Source organism: Felis catus, chromosome C1 (assembly GCF_018350175.1).
Source record: "Felis catus isolate Fca126 chromosome C1, F.catus_Fca126_mat1.0, whole genome shotgun sequence".
Classification (NCBI taxonomy): domain Eukaryota; kingdom Metazoa; phylum Chordata; class Mammalia; order Carnivora; family Felidae; genus Felis; species Felis catus.
In genome coordinates, this window is record NC_058375.1 from 76,898,135 (window position 1) to 76,922,010 (window position 23,876).

At 40.5% G+C, this 23,876-nt stretch overlaps 1 long non-coding RNA gene across 1 annotated transcript; it reads right to left on the reverse strand.

The window, feature by feature from the left end:
* Window positions 1-895: 895 nt before the first annotated feature.
* LOC123379691 lies at window positions 896-23,876 on the reverse strand. The gene is made up of 3 exons (XR_006584532.1): window positions 18,355-23,876; window positions 10,347-10,446; window positions 896-1,913 (listed from the first exon to the last, which is right to left on the reverse strand). It is a non-coding gene; the product is annotated as an uncharacterized LOC123379691 (long non-coding RNA).

Genomic DNA, 23,876 nt, shown 5'->3' on the forward strand with positions numbered 1-23,876 from the left:
CATTTTCAAAGGCATCTGCACTAACTCTGGGGTTTTCCACGCAAAACCAGAATACGGGAGACCAACAGATGCTTCCTCGTTGATTCGTGTCACCTCGTCTCTCATTATTGTCACTGTGCTCCTGAGTCTTGGTTACCAGGACCGCTGCTGCTCTCCCCCCACAGACTGCAGATCAGAGCTGATTGTGCTTTGGCAAAACTTTAAAATACGTCTCCCATCTTCTGTGATAGTGAACAGCAGACAACATGGTCAAGTGTGGACACTTCTCCTGCTGCTCCTCTGTTCTTCCTCAAGCTCATCGTACGGACTGAGTTGGAATCCAATGTTTTAACTCCTAAGGACCATGGCTTCTTCTCCCTCCATCGACATAACAGCCTACTCCAGTTGAAGGCTTGATCAAGGGCATATTGCTCAGTGTGGAACTTCTGTGTGGTGAAACTTGATTTGTAAAGATTTTCCACTACTCTTGGATCATACGTTTAGCCATGGATGGAAGTAAGGCAATGCAAAAGTAAGCATGCACAGGACGTTAGTTTCAGGATTTCCACCAGTAGGCTCACTGTTTTATGATGTGTGAGTGATTTAGTAGAGAGGTGTGCAAATTTTGTAGAGCAAATGAATTCCATACTGACCTCCTCAGTGTAAGGTAAGGTGTAACTACTGCTGTTTATGTAAACCATGAAATGCTTAGTGAGTCCAGCCTCACACCTTTAAAACACGTGATTGATTTTGGGGCACCAGCGTGGCTCAGTCGGGTGAGCATCCAACTTTGGCTCAGGTCATGATCTCGCGGTCCATGAGTTAGAGCTCCGTGTCCGGCTCCGTGCTGACGGTTCAGAGCCTGGAGGCCGCTTCGGATTCTGTGTCTCCCTCTCTGTCTGCCTTTCCCCTGCTCGTGCTCTGTTTCTGTCTCAAAAATAAATAAATGTTAAAATTTTTTTTAAAAAGTGATTGATTTTGTTTCATTTCTTTTTTGTTAAGATGATACCTCTATCAGCATTAATTTTGCTAAATTGCAGCAATTTATTTTTATGCCAGTTCTGAGGGGTAGTACTGTACATTAATCATTTCTGTAAACCTAGCATATAACTGACACACATAAGTGCCAGTTACAGTAAATATTGGTTGAACCAATGAAAATATATATGCCTTGGCTGTATTTATATGACTATATTTACCAGACGGATGTCTGGTTGATTCAGTAGCTTTAAAGACTGATCTGTATCATTATACTGAAAAAATCAAGGGGACTTAAAATACATGTATTTCTGTTCACCGATTCCTCACATCTGTATGGTACGCAGCCATTATAAAGCCCTTCCACATAAACTCCTCCAATCCTTAGAATGATAGTGGGAGGCGGCAATCTAAGTCTCAGGGCTAAAGATTACATGGTTCCAAAGGCCAAGTACCATAAAAGAGTGACACCTTCTGAGAAGATGGGCCTAAATCTGACACTTACCCCCAAGTCAGCTTTTAAGAAAAATCATAGGAATTTAGAGACTTTCATTTTGTTGTAACTTTAAACAATTTTTAGAGACCTTTACTTTTGTTTTTCTGTAAGTGAGGAGAAATGAAATCAACAGGCTGGTCATTTGTTCTATTTTGCTCATGTCCTAGACTCAACACATCTTACAGTTGAAATCTTTCATCCGTCCCAAAAAAGGTCTTTCAGCTTTTGTCTGGATGCTCAGTTCTAAGGACAGGAGCATCTTATTTTATTGAGATAACATCTCCATCTAGTCACTTGCCTCTGTTGGTCCCAGTTCTTTCCTTCATCAGCACAGACACTCGGTTCTCCTACAGCTTTTGGTACAGGCTGGTGTCCAGGGTCCTCACTGTACAATGAGTGGATTCAAGCTCAGGTTCCGGCATCAGGGCTTGTTACGTGACCTCAGTCACTCCTTATGTGACTAAAGTACATGACCAGGAGGATTAAAACCAACAACCCATGTGACATGCTTAGCAGAGGACTCAATAAATTATTTTCTTAAATTAAATTTTATTACCACGATTAATCCTGGTCACCCTATGAACATTCTCTAGTTTGTCAACATGCCTTTTATAATTCAGCCCCCAAAGTCACACAAAGTGTTTCAGATGCAAGCCAGACGTTTAGTAATCAATGAATTTGATTAATGTTCCCCTAGAACTTGGCAGAAGAGCACATTTCTCTCTATACAATAAACAAACCATGTGCATAACTATCATGACTAGATCCATATATGTAAATAAAGACATGAATGTCTAACTTTGAACAAGTTATTTTATTCCAGTTTTAAAGAGAAATATTTGACCTACATCATTGTATAAGCTTAGGGGTACAGCATGATAGTTTGATTTATACACATCGTGAAAGGACCAGCTAAATCTTCTCATATAGATACAATAAAAACAAAAAAGAAGAAAACAGGAAAAAATTTCCTTATGATGAGAACTATTAGCATTTACCTTCCTAAGTGTCTTACATATCATACAGCAGTGTTAGGTACAGTTGCTACACTGTAATTACGATCCTTATTTATCTTATCACTGGAAGTTTGTACTTTTGGACCACCTTCTTCCATTTCCCTGCCTCCCCACCCCCTGCCTCTGGCAGCCACAAGTCTAATCTCCTTTTCTATGGGTTTGGTTTTTGTCATTTTGTTTTGCGTTAGATTTCACACACAAGTGAGATCATACAGCACTTCTTTTTCTGTCTGACTTATTTCACTTACCATGATGCTCTCAAGATCCATTCATGGTGTTGCAAATGATAGATTTTCCTCATTTTTTATGGCCAAATAATATTCCATTGTGTATATCTATACACTACAAATTCTTTATCCATTCATCCATTGATAGACACTTAGGCTGTTTCTAGGTCTTGGCTACTGGAAATAATGTTGCTATTACAATAGGGATACAGATATCTTTTCAAGTTAGTGCTTTTGTTTCCTTTGTATATGTTCTCAGAAGTAGAAGTGATGGATCATATGGACCTCTATTTTTAATTTTTTGAGGAACCTCCATACTGTTTTCCATAGTAGCTGCACCAACTTACATTCCCACCAATAATGACCAAGAGGTCCCTTTTCTCCACATCAGCATTTATCTTTTGTCTTTAAAAAAAAAACACATTTATTTATTTTTGAGAGAGTGCAAGTGGAGGAGGGGTAGAGAGAGGGGGACAGAGGATCCGAAGTGGCATCTGCACTAACAGCAGTGAGCCCGATGTGGGGCTTGAACTTATGAACATGAGATCATGACCTGAGCCAAAGTTGGATGCTCAACCAAATTTTGCCCCATCTTTTGTCTTTTTAATAATGGTCAGGCATAAGGTGATATCCCAGTGTGGTTTTAATTTGCATTTTCACAGTGACTAGTGATGCCTAGCATCTTTTCAGCCTTTTGTATTTCTTGGGAGAGATGTCTATCCAGGTCCTTTGCCTATTTTTTAATTGGGTTACTTGTGGGTGTTTTTAAAAAAAATTTTTATTAGTTTATTTATTTTTTGAGACAGAGAGAGAGAGAGAGAGAGAGAGCAGGGGAGGAGCAGAGAGAGAGAGAGAGGGAGAGAGAAAATCCCAAGCAGGCTCCATGCCGTCAGCACAGAGCCCGGTGCGGGGCTGAAACCATGAATCCCGAGGTCACGACCTGAGCCAAAATCAAGAGTCAGATGCTAAACAGACTGAGCCACCCAGGCACCCCTTTTGTTTTTTGAAAGAAATAGGATAGAATATTTTTTATTAAGTTTTTATTTTAATTCCAGTAAAGTCAACATATGGTGTTCTATTAGTTTCGGCTGTGCAATATGTGATTCAACAATTCCATATATCACCCAGTGCTCATCATGACAAGTGCACTCTTTAATCCTCATCACCTGTATCACCCATCCTCCACCCACCTCCTTTCTGGCAACCATCAGTTTGTCTTTATAGTTAAGAGTCTGTTTCTTGGTTTGTCTCTTTCTTTTTCCTTCGCTCATCTGTTTTGTTTCTTAAATTCCACATATGAGTGAAATCATATACTGTTTGTTTTTCTCTGACTTATTTCACTTAGCATTATACTCTCTGGCTCCATCCATGTCCTTGCAAATGGCAAGATTTCATTCTTTTTTTTTTTTCATGTTTATATATATTTGAGAGAGAGAGAGAGAGAGAGAGAGAGAGAGAGAGAGAGCAGGGAAGGGGCAGAGAGAGAGACAGACAGAATCTGAAGCAGGCTCAGGGCTCTGAGCTGTCAGGACAGAGCCTGATGTGGGGCTCTAATTCACGAGCCATGAGATCATGACCTGAGACGATGTCGGCCATTCAACCGACTGAGCCACCCGGGTGCCCCTAGATTTCATTCTTTTTTATGGCTAAGTAATATTCCATTGTGTGTATATATATATATATATATATATATATATATATATACCACATCTTTATCTATTCATCAATCAATGGACACTTGAGATGCTTCTAGTGGTATTTTTCCCTATTGAATTGTATTAGCTCTTTATATATTTTGGATATTGGCCCCTTACCAGATATATGGCTTGCAAATATTTTTTCCCATCCCATAGTCTGTCTTTTTACTTAGTTGGTGGTGTCTTTTGCTTTGTAGAAGCTTTTTCGTTTGCCGTAGGCTCACTTGTTCTTTTTTTGTTTTGCTTCTTGTGCTTTCAGTGTCCTAGCCAAAAAGCCATTACCAACACACTTGTCAAGAAGTTTTATTCCTATGTTGTCTTCTAGGAGTTTCATGGTTTCAGGTCTTGCATTTAAGTCTTTAAGCTACTTTGGGTTAATTTTTGTGAGTGATGTGAGGTATGGGTACAGTTTCGTTCTTTTACATTAAACTATCCAATTATCCCAGCACCATTTACTGAAGAGACGGTCTTTCCTCCATTGAGTATTCTTGGCTGCCCTATCATATATTAGTTAACTGTATTTGCTTCAGTTTACTTCTAGGCTCTCAATTCTGACCCACTGGTCTATTAGTCTGTCTTTAATACTGTTTTGATAACTATAGCATTATAGTATAGCTTGAAATCAGGAAGTGTAATACCTCCTGGTTTATTTGTCCTTCTCAGGATTTCTTTGGCTGTTCAATGTCTTTTGTGGTTCCATATAAATTTTAGGAATTTTTTTCTACTTCTGTAAAAAATGTCATTGAAATTTTTGTAGAGATTGTATCTCTAATATATACAATAAGATATATATCTAATATATAATAAGAATCTATAGATAGCTTTTGGTAGTATGGACATTTTAGCAATATTATTACTTCCAATCCATGAACATCAGATACTTTTCTACTTACTCATGTCTTCTTCAATTTATTTCATCAAAGTCTTGTAGTTTCAGATTAGAAATCTTTCACCTCCTAAGTAAAATTTATTCCTAAGTGTTTCATTGCTTTGATGCTATTGTAAATGGGATTAATTTATTTATTCCACTTTCAGAAATTTCATTGTTAGTGTATGGAAACACTACCGATTTTTGTATGTTAATTTTGCATCCTACAATTTTACTGCACTCACTGATTAGATCTAATGGTTTTTTGGTTGAGCCTTAGAGTGGGTTATTTTAAGGATTTGTTTCCTAAGGAGATATAAGACTATGTGGTTTGACTGATACTTATAAAGCTGCACAAATTCTTACCCCAAATGTAAGCAAAAGACCTGCTCACACCAACCAAAGCTGTTCCCTCATTTCAGCAGTGGATGCTCCCCAGCAACAAAATTGAGTGCTGGAACACAGGAGGGAGTATACTGGGAGATGGAATCTCATTATCAATAGCTGACATATTATGAGGACAGTGGCCTACTGTTTTAATATAGCAGCACACTAGGCTGTTTTTCAAATACATTGTCTTCAGCCCGAAATTACCTATTGGAAAAATTCATAGGTCCTGCTATTGTTATGATGCTGTGCTATGGACTAAAAGCTTTTCTTTACTCAGGTAGGAGCCAAAACAAATAAGCAAAAGTCAATAGCTGCCCCCCATTTCCTACTCCCTTTCTTCCAGTAACTTAGAAAGGGAAATCATGCCTTTCTGTCTCTTCACAGAGTCTCGTGAACATACATGGACAGATGCAAGGAGAGATTATGCAGCTAAGTGGTTAGATGCACATAAAAAGATAGATGGTTAGATAGAGGGGAGATTGGTAGGAGAGAGAGGTAGATAAATGATACATAGATAGATGATAGGTGATACATAGGTAGATATGATAGAATGAGAGGTGGAGGGTGCTATCACAGAAAACAACCCAGGCTGGGTGTCAGGATACTTGAATTCTAGTCTTGACTCCGCCATTAACTTGCTCGTGACTTCACTTAGTCCTTCATTGATTGTTGCAATAAATTAGGGGTGTGGCAACCAGCATCTTGGGCGATATTGGTAGGTCTTAAACCCTTAAGAAATAGCTCTGTAAATCCATCATTGCTGCCCTATTTGTCACCATTCCTCCCTGTCAATAGTTTGGCAGGATTCTCAGTAGAAGGCATACTATTACTAGCCACATCTCCCAACCATACTCTCAGAGATACCCATTTCCAGAAATGAGAGGGGGTTTGGGGTATCGGGGACCAAATGATGTCTAAGTTCTAAATTCTATGATTCACCTACCATACATAAACATAGCCTCTTAAAATTTGCCACTCAGAATATATTTCCTATGAACACAATCCTTTCTATGAACACTAATTTTTCTAAAGTGTGAGGAGCAGGCCTGCTTTTGCAGCTACCTGGTTTTCTTTGGCCCAGACCAACTGAAAGTGCTCAAATCTTAGGCAAAATGATGACATGTGAAAATTTACATATAGCTTGCTTCAGCTTTCCCTTTCTGTGCTATATTTCCCGCAGGGACAAAGGCTCTTGGAAGGGCCTGATAACTTCCTGCTCTTTTAACTCCTAACTCACTCCAGAATAAGAGAGAGCCTGATAATTAGTAAGTATATGTTATAAAATCCTACATCATTATGGCAGGAAGGGGCTTACAGATTTTGCTGGAGTGTCTGTTGACAACTCGGCTTCACCACTACCTCTTCCAGCCAGGAACTATCTTTCCCTAGATCCCCTTCCCCATATGGTCCTGGCCAGAGTCAGCATCTCTTTCATTAAAGATACTCCTGTGAGGGGTGCCTGGGTGGCTCAGTAGGTTAAGCGTCCAACCTTGGCTCAGGTCATGATCTGGTGGCCCATGAGTTCAAGCCCCACATGGGGCTCTGTGCTGACAACTCAGAGCCTAGGGTTTGCTTCGGATTCTGTGTCTCCGTCTCTCTTTGCCCCTCTCTCTGCTCCTCCCCTGCTCATACCCTGTGTCTCTCTCTCTCTCTGTCTCTCAAAAATAAACAAACATCAAAAAAAAGTTTAAGAAATACTCTTGTGAGAATTGAAAGGCTGAAGGGGAGAGGCCATAATTCTCAGGCTGTAGTTGGGTCAGATGCACGGGTAGATGTGAGGTTCTAAAGAATCACCAGGTGACATTCTAAAGAATTGCCTCAATCAGTGCTACAGACTGAGAGAGGACAGGAGCTTTCCAGAGGTTCTTAAAATATACACACTACTGAATCACCTGCTTTAGTAAGGCATGCTGAGGTCATTGTTGGGAGCTTTCCTGATCTTGTTTCCCCTAGCTCTTCCAGTGGTTGGTTATGCCTCTAATTCCCTGCATTGAAAGTCTTCATATTTGAAACACACTGTTCCTTCTGTTGTCCTGCCCAAAGCTGGACCGTCTAAGCATCACCTGATTCAACCATTTATGGGCATGTGAGTCCACTTGGTGACATATCTGATGAGTTGGCATTCAGCTTATTCTTAAACACTTAAAGCAATATGGCAATTGCTTGCTTTGGAAACAGCCCATTTCATTAAAGAATTGCCCAAATTGTTAGAAGGCATATCATAGTGTAAAATAGAATGAGCACAGATGTTTTTTAATCAGAAAAGACTAGCTTTGTATCCTGTTTGCCACTTACAAACACTGGGTAAGCTGCAAAACTTCTCAGCCTGTTTTCTCTTCTGTACAAGGAAGGCAGTAATTGTACCTGCTTTTCAGTGTTGTTGTAAGGACTAAATGAGATCAGGTTTATAAGCCACCTTTTCCTTATACTAACCACAAATTGGCACTCGTATAACTTTCTCTCTTTGGGCCTAATTCTGTCATCTGGAGTCACGCAGGCAGGGCCCCAGCTGGCCCACAGAGCACCTTTTGTCAGAATGAAAAGCTGACTTAGCCTGGCATTGGGGCATATGGTTTGGTGAGCAAAGCAAGCACTGGAATTCAGCCCCCACTGCCCCTCAGCTGAGCACCCTTGTGCTGAACAACTATCTACAGGGTCACTGCAAGCAGATTAAATATAATCTCTCATGAAAATCCTTCATAGATTTGAAGACTTCTCTCAGTTCCTCAACTCACTTTTCCTCTCCTGTCTAGGCCAAACATGACCAACTGGGTGAGGACTGCTCCAAAGTGAAAGAAGAGTGCACTCTTCATTAATGAATGATTCAGCCAGAGGATGGATACACTGGAAGATTAATTAGACCAACTAAGAGTCATTCACACTAAGGTGTCCCCTTAATCGCCTATTTACATTTTTTTTAATGTTTTTATTTATTTTTGAGACAAAAAGAGACAGAGAATGAGCAGGGGAGGGGCAGAGAGGGAGACACAGAATCTGAAGCAGGCTCCAGGCTCTGAGCTGTCAGCACAGAGCCCGACGTGAGGCTTGAACTCACGGACTGTGAGATCATGACCTGAGCTGAAGTCGGATGCTTAACGGACTGAGGCACCCAGGTGCCCCGCCTATTTACAATTTTAAATGTTTCTGTAGAGGTTTACCTCTTGTTGAAGACTGTCGGACATCAGTGACAATGTGGGGAGGGGTGTTTATGAGAGAAGGGAAGGTGTGAAGATTCCTCACTTGGTCTGCCCGGCTACACCTAAGGGCCTCTCTGGTGTCACCCTGTAGGACAACTAGCCAGGAGAGCGTGGGGCCCACGCTCGATACCTACTTTCTCTCCAGCCGACCCATTTCAACATTTGATGGGCCCAAGGCAAGAGAATAAATGGAAGCCAATAGATCATATGTCTGAATATTAAGAAATTATAAATAAAGCTAAAAACTGTTAAATGAAATATGTTCTATCTTCTTACCTGACACATAAATATTCATAATGACAAAATTGAGAAAATGTGTGTAAAGCTATTTTTTTTTTATATGACTGACAGCAAAGTATCAACGATGACTGAATTAATTATTGTGCATGTCTGGGTATTCTGTTGAGGAGCCGGTGATCCTTGGATGAGTAATAAAGACATACATAATTCATTATTTTATATTATTACATAAAATTAATTGGTCTTGCCTTCATTTTAGCCAAATTATGAATTATATTACTGTAACCAAGATTTTCATGTGTTCTATTGACAGCAATGACAAAAATAACCAATATTTCTTAAGTCATTATAGTTCATACATGTAATATATATTTTTTTCATTAATTTTAATTTAGAGAAATTTCACTCTGTTAAGGCAGGAGCAATGAGAATTGTCAATAAAATTCTTAAACCAATACTTAATTTAGGAAATGAACTTTACCACATGAATTTTACATATATTAAAAACTGTAATGCAGTCACATGTGGCAAAGTAGCACTTTTGTACAAAATATAAACTAATTTAATAGCAAATGCATTGCTATTATTTTTAACATGAATATGTTAAAGGAATATCTTTTCAAGGAATACCTAGATATACACTGTATTTCTTACATTCTTATTTTACATTTTGTAACTGGAAAGGAAACAAAACTTATTAGAACATTACATAACTTATTCAAAGCTCTCTTCAGTTAAGACTATACTCTCATCTGTAATGGCCAGAAATGTAGTCTCCATTAAGATTAGAAATTATTGAGACTTGTTTATACGTGAATCATCTCCTTGGTTTCAAACCAAATTTTTACATGATTTAAATAAAGCTTAATATTAATTTTTGGAAAATTTAATTGTCTTATTAAACATTTTCATAAAAGTAAAACTACTTGCAATTCTAGCTCCTAGCCTTCCTTGGGAGCCATCTAGTTACCAATATAAAGAATAGGTACCACGTGTCCCAGAAGCTACATCTAGACTAACAACTACCATTTTAGGAGTGATACGGATCGTTGTAAAATGTTCCTTTCCTCCTCTGTGGAACTGTAGCGAATACCGCACAGGTTCCTGAGTACCTGGAACCAGGTTGGAACAAAGAGAGAAGCAAGACGCTGGATGCTTGGTGCTACTGGGGAATGATACTTTATTATGCAAAAATCTAATACATTCACACTGTCTGAGAGAGAAAGAACTTGACAAGTTAATTTGTTTTTTCTCTTACCTCAGTGCTTCTGCCAATCAGATTCTCCCTGTATTTCAGGGCACTCTCTGCCTTCTGCATAGATGGTACCACAATCCACAGACCCTTGTGGCTCCAGACACTGTTTAAGGGACAAAGGACAAGAGATGAAGTGATACATTTTCCTGGGTCTGGAACTGTGTTAGTCATGAGAGTAGATCACCCCGTGTCAGTGCTAATCACTAACCCTGTGTGTCAGGGGTGTCTGCATGCTCTTTTATTTAAAAAAAAATTTTTTTTAATTAATTTATTTTGAGATGGTGGCGGGGTGGGGGGAGAAAGTGTGCACACACAAGCAGGGGAGGGGCAGACAGAGAGGGAGAGAGAATCTCAAGCAGGTTGTGTGCTGCCAGTGCTACAGCCCTACACTGGGCCCAACCCCAGGAACCCCAGGACCCCATGACCTGAGCTGAAACCAAGAATTGATGCTTAACCAACTGAGCCACCTGGCACCCCTCTGTGCGCTCTTTAATATGTATGTTTTTGTGTGTGTTTGTGATCTGTGGAGCCCCCAAGGGTAGAACTGCAGGAAGCTTCCCTCCACTCCATGGAGGTCTGAGTCTAGCACAGGGAGCCTATCTACACTGTAACCCAGGCTATGCGCCCCTGGGCATTTTTTTGCCTGAAGGGACCAGGTTTGGTCTCTTCACTCACCTTCTGCTCAAGTCTTTTACACACATCCTTTTGTTTGGAGGGTCTTTGAAGGGTTTGAAGGGTTTGGAGGGTTAATAATTATTGTTTTTGAATGACATTACATCCCCCCCCCCTCACCTTTTTAAAGTTTATTTATTTTGTGAGAGAGATAGGGACGGAAAGAATCCCAAGCCGGGTCTGCACTGTCAGCACAGAGCCCAACATGGGGCTCCATCTCACAGACTGTAAGATCATGATCTAAGCTGAAATGATCTTAGACACCTAAGAAACTGGGCCACCCAGGACACCTAACCAACTTGTCCACCCAGGCGTCCCTACAGCCCCCTTTTTAATATCCTAGAATGAACCCCTCTGGTTTCAAAGTTTCTGACAAAAATTTGCCTCTCCATTAAGGGGAATTTTACTGTAATTTACAAACTATACCTTGGACACCTATCTTTTCTAGAGAAGGGCACAGATACACTTCCTTTAGGACAAACTCTCTGCTTCCTGCAGTCCAAGAATTAAGGAAATTTTCAGTAAACAGGAATTATCGTTTCTTGCTTTTGTTTTTAAGAATTTACTGTTATGATATACTGTTTTGCGTGCCATGAGTCTACTGATCTCAATGAAGCTGTCAATATTACGTTACAATTTAATACCATCAAAGGTACTTAAGAGTAGTCAAGATAATGTGAGTAAACTGCTTATAACAGTGCTTAGCATGAAGGAAGCACTTAATACATGATAGCTGTTTTATTAGGATTACTGTGCTTGCAAATTTTTTTTTAATTTTTTTTTAACGTTTACTTTTTTGAGACAGAGAGAGACAGAGCATGACCGGGGAAGGGGCAGAGAGAGAGGGAGACACAGAATCGGAAGCAGGCTCCAGGCTCTGAGCCAGCAGCCCAGAGCCCGACGCGGGGCTCGAACTCATGGACCGCGAGATCGTGACCTGAGCGGAAGTCGGACGCTTAACCGACTGAGCCACCCAGGCGCCCCTGTGCTTGCAAGTTTAGATATGGCTTCCCATGTACCTCTACACAAATTCTCTTCTATCATTACTCCCGTCACATTGTAAGGTATACAGAGCAAATATCTCCCTTCTACAGATAGTGGAACTGAGGGTCAGAGACCTAAAGCTATTGGAAGGTCCCACACTTGAGCAAAGTAGATGACAGCCAGAGTTCTCTAATTCTTACTGGCCACACAGAAGCAGTGGCATCTTTTGCCCAAATAACTAAAATCACTTTTTTCTTCTTTTCACCAAAAATAAGAGCTGCAGTAGCCCCCAAACAGAAAACCACCTTGAACCTCACACACACATAACATTGGCAACATCTTCAAAATTCTGAGTATGGATTTCAATAGATTGAAGTTGCATTTACAGAACACAAGAGTCCAAGTTTCCTACTTAAGGGAAGTGTAGGTCACATCTGTGCCTGACCTCTGAGGGTAATGCCAATGGGTCACTGATCCACACGGAATGTAATTGGCAGACAGAGTTCCCATGGAAGTTCCCCAAATCAAAGTTGGCACGTAGCTAAGATGTGCTGAAGATTTGGCTTTACTTTTCTGGTGCCCTCAATGATGTACTTTTCCTCTGTCGTCCCTTCATATGTTCTCTTCGTTTTCATGAAGGTTCTCATTAGGAGGATTGAAACGCCTTTCTTCTGATACTAGTCATTCCCCACTGACGTTGCCCCCCTCCCAACTTCTCCTTTCCACGTACTTCTATTGCACGTATCGTCTCTACTACAATAGTTAGCTTTGCAGTATGTATCTTCAGACAACAAATTAGGCTTCTATCCACAATTAGATTTTCAGGAATGTAAGGGAAAAGGTTTTATACACACACACATTTATGTCCCTCATCATCTCTAGCATAATGCTGAACAAACATAGGGTTCAATTCTATTTGTCAATTGATGGATTAAACCAGAAATTCTCAAACTTTCTGGTGTCATAACCCTTTCACACTCTTAAAAATTATTGAGGATCTAAAGAGATGTTGTTTATAGGATTATAGCTATCCACCACTTACCATATTAAAAATTAAACTGAGAAAATTCTAAAATATCACTGCGAAATAAGACAACATACAGTGTATTTTTTGTTGTGTTTCTGCATAGATGCAAGGAAAACCTTAGGATTGCAAAATAATAGTTCATTGGATAATACTGAGGTTACAGAGACTATACCAGGTATAGTTGAAGATAACTACTTAAAGCATAGAAGTACTGAGAACAATCGAGTTGATCTCAGAAAATGCATGTGTTTATAGGCTAAATTTTACTACCTTAGAAAATTCTAGAAAACACAAGATTACATAAGCATACATTCCATAAATTGTCAGAAGAACAATATTATCCCACATCATGCCCATTCCCCATGTCTTTGGAAAACTCCACTTACACACATAAGAGAATGAGTGAAACAGGCAAAAAACTATTTCAGTAGTATTGTAAAAAGAAAAAAAGTTTTGGCTCCATGGATCCCCTGAAAGAGTCTTGGGGACCCCTGGGTGTCCCAAGACCAGTTAGTTAAGTTATAATCTTGGTTAATTAGACCACTTAAAGATGCTCATTCCAGAAAACTACTACTAGAAAAATACAGGACAATTAGACTCTATATTCTAGTGACTGGCATTTGTATTAGTTACTTAGTGCTGAAATAAGTTGACCATCTATTTGTATCAATCATTTAATTACCCCTAAACTTAATGGCTTAACCCCATAAACGTTTATTATCTCACGGTTTCTGTGGATCAGGAATGTGGCAGCTGTTCAGCTGGGTGCCTATGACTCAAGGTATCTAATGAGGCCCAGGGCCATGGTCTCATATGAAGGATCAATTTGCAGGGAATCTTCTCCCAAGCTTACTTATGTGGTTGTTGGCAGGATTCAGTTTCTCACAGACTATTGCATGGAAGCCTCAGTTTCTCACTGTTGCCTGGAGAATCCTTGACACATGGACATCTCTATAGGGCAGCTCACAGTGTGGCAGCTGGCTTCCCTCAGAGCAAGTGAGTGGGAGGAGGAGAGGGGTCCCACGAGGAGAGCCTAATCTGGTGACATATTCTGTTAGAAGCAAGTCAACAAATCCAGCCCACACTCAAGAGATGGGGACTTCCAAGGATACAACTACCAAGAGGCTGAAGTCGCTGAGTTTCACCCTAGAGGCTGTCTATAAATAACATTTTCTTTATTGGAAAGGGATAGGTATGACTCAGAGATTGAATGATAAGCAAAAAACTAGTTCCTTACATTGCTGTTAGTCTTATGCCAACCTTCCTGTTGTTATAACACCATTCATTTCCTGCATGTCCAGTATTCCTGTAACCAATGAGGTGGCTTTATATGGGTGAGAAGAGCCTATTGAGATATTTGAAGATTAGAGCTTTAAGGCTTTAGTTCCTCTTACTTCAATTTCATTTGGGTTGTCCATTTTCATAAACATTCCCCATCCCTGGGTGTGTCAGACCACTAGCTGTCCTTCAAAATCCATCTCTTCCATTTTTCTGGGCACATGGCCACCCAGCTAGCAATAACATTTCCCAGCCTCCTTGGCAGCTAGAAGTGACTACGGGCCTGACGTTTAGGATAATAGGATGTGAGAGAAAGAGATGTGTATGACTTCTGTGTCATCTCCAACTGAGGAAGGGCTCCACATGCTGGATTTTGGCTCATCACCGTCCCTACCAGCTGGAAATGATGACAACTTGAGCGGCCTTGGAAGCCATATGCTGGCGATAGCAGATCCACCCTGGCTTCATGGAACAGAGCTACCCCTTCAGCCCGAATCAGACAGACTGGTCTTTGAGAGAGAAGCAAACTTCCATTTTATTTTTCGTTTTTTAAATTTTAAGTAGGCTTCATGCCCAACATGCGGCTAGAACTTACGACCTCAAGGTCAAGAGTCACATGCTCTACCAACTGAACCAGCCAGGCGCCCCATAAACTTCTCTTTTATTTAAGTAACTATTTGGGGGTTTCTTTGGTCTTCTCCAGCTATTATATTTAACATCAACTGGACTAGAAACCAAGACAAAACTATTTCACTCTTAGTTTAAAACACTGTTTCAGTCTGTAGTGGAAGACATTGTATATGTGTGGGGACAGAGGATGTACGGAAACCCCTTGTACTTTCCACTCAATCTTGCTATGCATCGAAGCTGCTCTAAAGTTTATCAAATTAAAGCAAAACACTGTTTTACTCTTAGTAAATAACAAAAAATATTTTATGCAGTCATTCATTTATATCTTTCAATAAATATATGAACACCCACTATGTACCAGATACAATAAGAATATTGGAGTGAAAACCACAGTCACATTTTTTGCCCTTGTGGAATTTTCTGGTTAGGGAAATCAAAGTTAAAAAAGCAATTATATATGTATTAATTAATTACAATTGCAATTAACACTAAGGAGAAAAGTATGTGGGCCATGTGAGTATACAAGAGGCCGTAGGCCTATGAAACTCTAGCAGAGAACATGTATATGTATATTTTTAAAGTTTATTTATTTTGACAGAGAAAATGGAAGAAGGACAAAGAGAGAAGGAGAGAGAATCCCAAGCAGGCTCCATGCTGTCAGTGCGCAGAGCCCAACATGGGGCTCAGTTCCACAAACTGTAAGATCAATGGCCTGAGCTGAGGTAAAGAGTCAGACATTCAATCGACTGAACCCCCGGGCACCCCAATATCATGTGTATTTTAAAAGAAATAAATGCTCAGGCACGTGGGTGGCTAAGTCGGTTAAGCATCCAATTTTGGCTCAGATCATGATCTCACGGTTCATGAGTTCAAGCCCCGCGTTGGGCTCTGTGCTGACAGCTCAGAGCCTGGAGCCTGCTTTGGATTCTGTGTCTCCATCTCTCTCTGCCCCCTCCCCCCTCACGCTCTGTCTCTCTCTCTCAAAAATAAACATTAAAAAAATAAAATATATAAATGGTCACTGAAAATAATTTCATATTGTAATACATTTTTATTTGTTGAAAGAGATACCGTAGGCAGTTAAAAAAAAAAAAAAAGTTGGCATGTGACCTTAGCCTCTGTTTCCTCATCTGTACAGTTCAGACAAAGATATAGATAATTTGCATATGGCATTTAGCTTTTCTCTTTTTTGCATCTCTATCCCCATATCAGATCTTCACCTGCATAGTAAGACCTAATTTTTTTCAACAGCTAGAACAGTGCTAGATTCAGACGAAAGAGAGTCTTTGTCCCCAGGACAATCTGAATTTGTATGGAAAGGATCGTGTTAATTCATGTTTCAGTAAGATAAAATGGGCCCAGAGGAGAAATCAAGCTAAGATCCTGGAGAAATGAGTTCAAGGTCAACATGACATTTTGCTTTTTATGTTGATCTATTTTTTTTTTAATTTTTTTTTTCAACTTTTATTTATTTTTGGGACAGAGAGAGAGAGAGCATGAACAGGGGAGGGGCAGAGAGAGAGAGGGAGACACAGAATCGGAAGCAGGCTCCAGGCTCCAGGCTCCGAGCCATCAGCCCAGAGCCTGACGCGGGGCTCGAACTCACAGACCGCGAGATCGTGACCTGGCTGAAGTCGGACGCTTAACCGACTGCGCCACCCAGGCGCCCCTTTTTTTTTTTTTTTAAAGAACAAGATATCTACTCTTCGGGACACTTTGCTAACATATTGCTGACTCAAGTACATTTCTGAAATGCTCTGAGCTCTTTGGAGGTTAGATAGGCCCTAAGTAATGGATCTGGGGTAAGGCCTCCTGAAGACAAGCACTTGGTTTCTGCTAGTTATGACGTCAGTTGTCCTTTTGCCCTTTTATAATTCTTTCCCTGGGGAGATATTATGGGACTAGGCTGGAAAGCTAAACCAGAGATAAGCCGAAGCTTTTGACCTATGAGAAGTCAGAAAGGCAGTACATAGTCAATAATCACATAGACACTGAACCCAGCATACTGGGTTCAGACCGTGGCTCTGGCACTTATTAGCTGTGTGACATTGGGCAAATTACTTAACTTCTCTGTTCTTCTGTTTCCTCGTCTGTAAAATGAAGGTAATAGCACTGATCTCCTAAGTCTTGTGAGAACTGAGTTTTAATTCATGTAGAGTACTTAGAACCCGTGTCTGACTTGTGGCAAGAGAGTATTAGTTATTTTAGATAATCCCAGTTGGATAAGATTTTTCATTTACAGGGGTGCCTGGGTGGCTCAGTCAGTTGAGAGTTGGACTTTGGCTCAGGTCATGATCTCACAGTTCGTGAGTTCGAGCTCCGTGTCAGGATCTGTGCTGACAGCTCGGAGCCTGGAGCCTGCTTCGGATTCTGTGTCTCCCTCTCTCTTGACCCTCCCCCGTTCATGCTCTGTCTCTGTCTCAAAAATAAATAAACATTAAAGAAAAAATTTTTAAGAATTTTCGTTTACAGTAGTTAGAACATTTTAAGTATGTTAACCTATCAACAAGGAGGAGGACATATAGAGGCAAAAAAATGCAGAAAAGTGTTCTTTGAATAATCAGGTCTTTTGTTCCCAGAGAAAACTCTGTTTGTTTCATACCAGACCTCAAAGTTCTGCCTGACCTTGCCTTGTCCTGATTAGGAAAATTAAAGAAAAAGGTCACTCCTTGTTTCTTGCTCTTTACTTGGTAGAGAGGAATTCTGGACCCTTAAATGTAAAGTATGGCCATGATCCAGTGAAGTTTGCCCACCAAAGCCTACACTCTACCTGAAGATACATCCTTCTTAGTCCATTGTTTCCAGCATCATTGGAAAGAATTTAAAATCTTATCAAAAGCACCAGTCTTTCCCAGCAAGTCACACATCCCCAAAGCCAAGTTCAATCACACCTCTCAGGGAAAGGAACCTACTCTCCAGAAAGAGAGGGTCGGCGGCTCCTCAGCACAGCGTAAATTAATATCACAGCTGCCACTTTCGTACGAAAATCAAAACCAGCTTTTCAGGTTGTAAACATAAACCGCACAGACCACTGTAGGAAAGAGTGTTCCTAAGTATTCTGAATTTTCATAACACCCAGAAAAACCTTCAGAGTGTTATTTACAGTATTTGCTTCATAGGGAGGAGAATTAACGTTTCAGAGGCTCAGGGAACAAATGCACAGAGAGGAAAGCAAGCAAGCAAATTATTTAATGATTACTTTTTAAAAATATGTCACTGTGCAGAAAAGTGTTTGGAGATACACTGAAGGCCCTTGTCACTGTATGACACTTCTTCATTATCACTTCAATAGCCATGAATCCAGGGGGTGGGAGCGCAAACCCTTACTATTTCTGACTTCCACAAAACACTTCGTATAAAAATAATGACTTTAGTGCTTGGAGCCCCACCCCAACGTTTTAGAAAATATCATGTTCTTACCTTAAAGCGGTGCTTTTTGTATCTCAAACGTTTGATGTGGTGTTTATTGCATTTTTTTGTTGTTTCAGGCGTTTGTTTGCAATTCACTATTCTTGATGAAGTATTATCAATAATGTATTCTCCCCATATTCTACCTTTAGAAAACAACATTTGCAATGGGATAAAGTAAAAACACATCAACGGAAAGACCATGTTCACTTGGTGATGCCGGGTGAATTTTAAATTTCCCTTTTCACAATGCAGCCATCGCTATGGAACTCCGAGGGCGGATTAATGCTTTTCTGGTGCTTCAGTGTATCAGAACATGGATTTGCCGACAACAGCTGCAGCAAATTCCCCTGACTGAGAAGAATTACAAGTATTATCACCTAGATCATTAAACTGGGTTCATAGATTGCAGAATGTCTTCAATCAATTCATCTTAGATAACTTGAAGCCAGCTGGACCCCCTCAGTGAGAACTTGACTTAATTGGCCAATAAGTGGCTTGAAAAGGTGCATGCTATTTGATAAAATTACCGAGTGAGCAAGTGATTACAGTTTGGAGAAGCACCGAGTGTAGACTGCAGGTCAGCCCTTTCGGGGAGGGCTAAGTTAATGTCCACTATTAAGTGCTGCTGTGAAAAATGGTGGCTTGCCTGGAGCTCAGATGGAAAAGAAGATCCAGGTCAGGCTTCAGCTGATGGAGTGGGTGAAAGACACCCATTTATCATCTCTTTGGCCTCATTTCTGCCTTGGTAATAGTCGCACACTAGCCACTCCGGCAGTTGCCTGATTTTCTGTCTCCCTTTCATTTTATTGGCATAACTAAAAATATTGCCGTCGCCAACAAATCCATCTGGAAGGAAAAAACCACTTTTTCCTCAGTAACGTCCCGAGAGTCTTTTCCACAGAAAGGTTAAGGAATCAAGAAGTTGAAGAACGTACCATTTATACATACATATCAATACTTATTCTCTCCCTCTAGTGAGGAGGTTGAAGTCTTATTGTTTGTATGTTAGATGTCTACATTTTACCAGGCCAGTTTAAGAAAATGGCAAATCAAAATTGGAATATGTTACCGGACTGTTGGCAGAAATTATTAAATAAAAACAACTCCTCCTTCATGTTGAAACAAAGGTTTCTTAACATAATGCTTCCGTGGCATTTTTTTTCCCTTGCCACTAAACGTTTTAGCCAGTTTGCAAAAAAAAGAAAACTTTTGACAGATTTAGTTCAAGATTTCAGGTTAACGGACCTGCAACAACACATTGTCACTTGAATTATTGGTGTTAGACAATAATGTGGCTTTATTCGGGGGGAAGTCCCAAGATGAAGGTTCTAACACACAATGCACTCATTCACTCTTATCCAGAAATATACCTGTTTCATGGATTTTTACTAAACAAAGTAATTTTACTAAATACTAATCATCATTGGGGCTTTAGCAAGTAGAAAATGGAAAATAATTCAAACGAAGGCCACAGTTTGAACTCTAGCCTATACATTCAGACACATCTTAAACTTCCTGGTGTTCTAAAGAAAAATGAGTTCATCAGCTTGCAAATGCCAACTGCTTCACTAGTATCCCTTCAACTCAATTTTTTAGCTTACTTGTGGAAGTATGATCAATGATTGTGAACTTTACTTTGCTCATTAGTGTGCCATTTGGGCAGACATCACTGGAGTACTATGTAAGAAAGCTACACGGCACTCGAATGGCCATGTTTGCTCCTTTATGGTGGCCCAGGCCTTCTTTCCAAGTGGGAAACGCAATCCTACCTTGGAGCCGGTGCACTTGCTGTTCCCTCCACCTGGAACACTCTTCCTCTGGGATTGAGGCCTGTGCTCATAAGGTCATGCCTTCAAAAAGGTCTTCTCGGCCACTCTGTATACAATAGCCACCTTGCCCTGCTTGATCTCTACTGATATTATATATTTATGTGCTTATTTTATATCTCTGCCAGTAGAATACGAGCTCTGTAAAGACTGGGGCCTGGTTTGTCATATTCATATCCCCTGTGCCTAGCGTATATTATATGCTCAATAAACATGGATGAATGGAGATCCTGTAAAAAGCCACTAAGAATATAATTTATAGGTTGTCATAGAGACAAGCCACCAAGAGCTTACCAGAAGCACGTCATAGGAGATATCCTAGTATCCTGTCAGATAACCAGGGTAGTTCAATAGCAGATCCAGTATAAGTTCATGGCCGTACCATTCATCACCATCTTAATACCCCCATGTCCCCCAGGGCCCTGCCACAGTCCAGTTTCTTTGTCCTTGAAGCCTTTCACCACCGCTTATACCTTTAGTCTCTCCCAGCCCTCCCCCCGGCCCCACTCAGCTCTCTCCTCCTCTGGCCATCATCTCTCACTTGGTTTTTATCCAGCTCTCTCTCCATTTTCCTTGATAGTTTCATGTTCCCACATCATCTTCCCGGTTAGTCTGTAAGCTCACTGAAGGCAAGAAATCGGCTCTAGATAGCCTTTCTCAATTCTCCCTGCTTTGGTCCCATAGAAGGTATATGATAAGCATATGTAAAATTGGAAATATTTTCAAACAGAAGCTATTTGTTTGCATAGCAAAAGCAGGTAACATTTACTGAGAGCTGAGCTTGCCAGGCCAGGTGTATTCCATTTATGGAATGGAACTATGTCATTTATTCCTCCCACCCACCACAGAGGTAGTTTCTATTGTTACCTGCATCTTACAAGTGGGGAACACAGAACCTAAGGGAATGAAGTGCTTGGATGAGGTGCCAGAAAGACTGGGGTCCACCTGGGTTTAAACCCAGGTCGTTCTGTTCCAGAGCCTGAGCTCTAAGGGCATTGCTCTGTGGTATCTGTGACTTGCAGTCTTTTGACTTCTCTGTGAATCTTTCTTCACTCAGGCCTCAAATCTTCCAAGGACAAATTGGAAGTCAAGCATACTCTGCAAGTATAGGTTTTAAATTATTTGTCTTATTTTTATCATAGCCATCAACCAGGTCTGACTAATGAGAAAGCAAGTCATTTACAACCGAGCAGCCTATAAATCAACATCTTATGATACCTCAATCTGTACTGATTTTCTGAATAGGAGACTTTCACTTCCACACCGCCTGCTTCCAAAATATTTTTTCAGAGTGATCTTAAAAAAAAAAAAAGTAAAGCAAGGGGCTGGAGGATCATCTTCACAGGCTTTTAGATGACCACATTGTTGTTCTATCAGCTGTTTGAAATGGAAATCAATTTCTGAGCGGGGGGGGGGGGGAGGGAAGTGGGGTTGTAATTTCCTCCCCTGTCATTTATTCCTAGTGTATTTCAATGAAGAGTTAAATCAGGGAGCACTGGACTGGTGCACATATTTTTCTCTTACCCCGAGATCTTTCGGGTGAAAGGGCAGCACTGAATTAAGCATTTAGTGTATTCAAAATCTGTGACCCGGAGCTGGTGCCTGAAAGCATCATTGATAATAGGGTTGGAAGCACATTATACTTTCCTGATACTTATCTCATCTTGCCTCGGACAATCTTCTCCAGGAGTCATAATTATCCCACTAGGAAAACTGTCCCATTGTCTGCTAGTCTTTGCTGGCAGGAAGTTTTTCTTGCTCTCTCCGACTGTATCCTTTCTCAGCAGGGCCCATTACTTCTCATTTAATTAGTAGCATTGATATAAATAGCCCTTTCTCTTCATTTATGTTGTTTTCATTTAAATAATTACACAGTACAATATTTCCCCTCCTGATAGGCACTGGTTTTGTGGGCTAAGAAGCAGGATTGCAAACCACAGGCTTCAGTATATCTTTTAAGCATGGCTTCACCTTTTTCAGATGAACTAGGCAAATACCTTTGTGCTGATGGTGGACCTTCAAGAACACGGAAAATGATCTTGTTTCCTCTAGGAAGGGACACACGTACTATCTGGCTGGCAGCCATACAGTCATTGATGTGTCTGGTGGAATGCCTACTTTGGCCCAGGCACTGTGCAAGTGCTAAGGGTATGATGGTGAACAAGCCAGATGCAGGCCTTCCCCTCATGGGACTTACATTCTAGACTGAAGATGAGAGAGAATTTGAGACAGTGGAAAGAGACGGTGCTGTCAGACGTTTATATGCATACAAATTTATAGAGACCTTGTTAAAAGACAGATTCTGATTCACTAGATCAGGTGGGGCCTGAGAGTTTGCATTTCAACAAACTCCCAGGTGATGTGGACATTGCTGGCCCAAGGACAATATTCTGAGTAGTAAAAAGTCTAAAGAATGGGGCTCTCGACTCATCTCTACTGCCAAGAGAACTGATGGCATTTGGACAGGTTCCTTAAAGAAGTTAAGTCTTACCTTCTATCACATGGTGCTCCAATAACCACTCCACCAAGTTGTTGTGAAGTCATAAGTGTAAAACCATTTGACAAAATTTCATGTGCTGTACAGATCTACAGTTTATAGGGAAATGATATCCTTGTATCTAATGCATTTTTGAACAGTGAGATTAACCAAAATCTGATGTGACATTGTTCTGAATAATGATCACTTCCGCCTCTCTTACACTGGGCTTTCAAAGCATGTATCTTTAATTTTAAGACCAAGGGAGTTATAATTCCAAGTTATGATGCCATAGGCAAAGAAGGGCCTCTATTTTTTTAAGCTTATTTACTTGAGAGAGAGTGTGCAAGCAGGGGAGGAGCAGAGAGAAAGGCAAGAGAGAATCCCAAGCAGGCTCTGCACTGTCAGCACAGAGCCAGAGGTGGGGCTCGATTTCGCGAACAGTGACATCATGACCTGAGCTAAAAGCAAGAGTCAGTCACTCAACGGAATGAGCCACCCAGGTGCCCTAAGGCTTCTATTTTTTAAAGCCTCAACACATTGTGACTTCACTGGGAGAGACTCAGCACCAGGTACCACCATAACATCGTCTTTGGATAGGACTTGAGTTTTTTGATATTTTTGCTAAAAAGGAATAGGACATCTAATTGGCTGGGAAATACTGATATTGGGGTAGTTTTAAATGATTTTTCAAACCATGGGTCCTCTGTTATAGAGTGTCATTAAAGGCAAGGGTTGAGTTTGCAACTTCTTAGCTGTGTAACCTAGGGAAAGTTACATAAACTCCGAACCTAAGTTTCTTCAACTGTAAAATGGGCACAATAACAGTACCCAGTTAAGGATGCGATGAGGATACAATAAGCTAATGCATTAAAGCCTCCAGGTATCTAGCAAACCAATATCATTGCCTATTTCTCCTTACCTGCATTTGGAAGAACTGAATGTGGCCATGCTCTAAGTCACCTGGGATCTTATGCATATTCTGGTTCTTCCTTTAATCAACAGCTTTGTGCTCAGTCTGTGCCACCTTCTTCCGTGGGCTCCCATTTAGATTGCATACTGAATACCATGAGAGCCAGGGTCATTTTAAATCTCAGTCTTGAAGAAATTGGCCTGGCTGATGGTGAAGATTATTTTCAGCATTCCAAAAATCATAGTCTCCATACACCTGAAACTAATATAACACTGTATGTTAACTATACTGGAATTTAAAATATAAATCAGTAAGT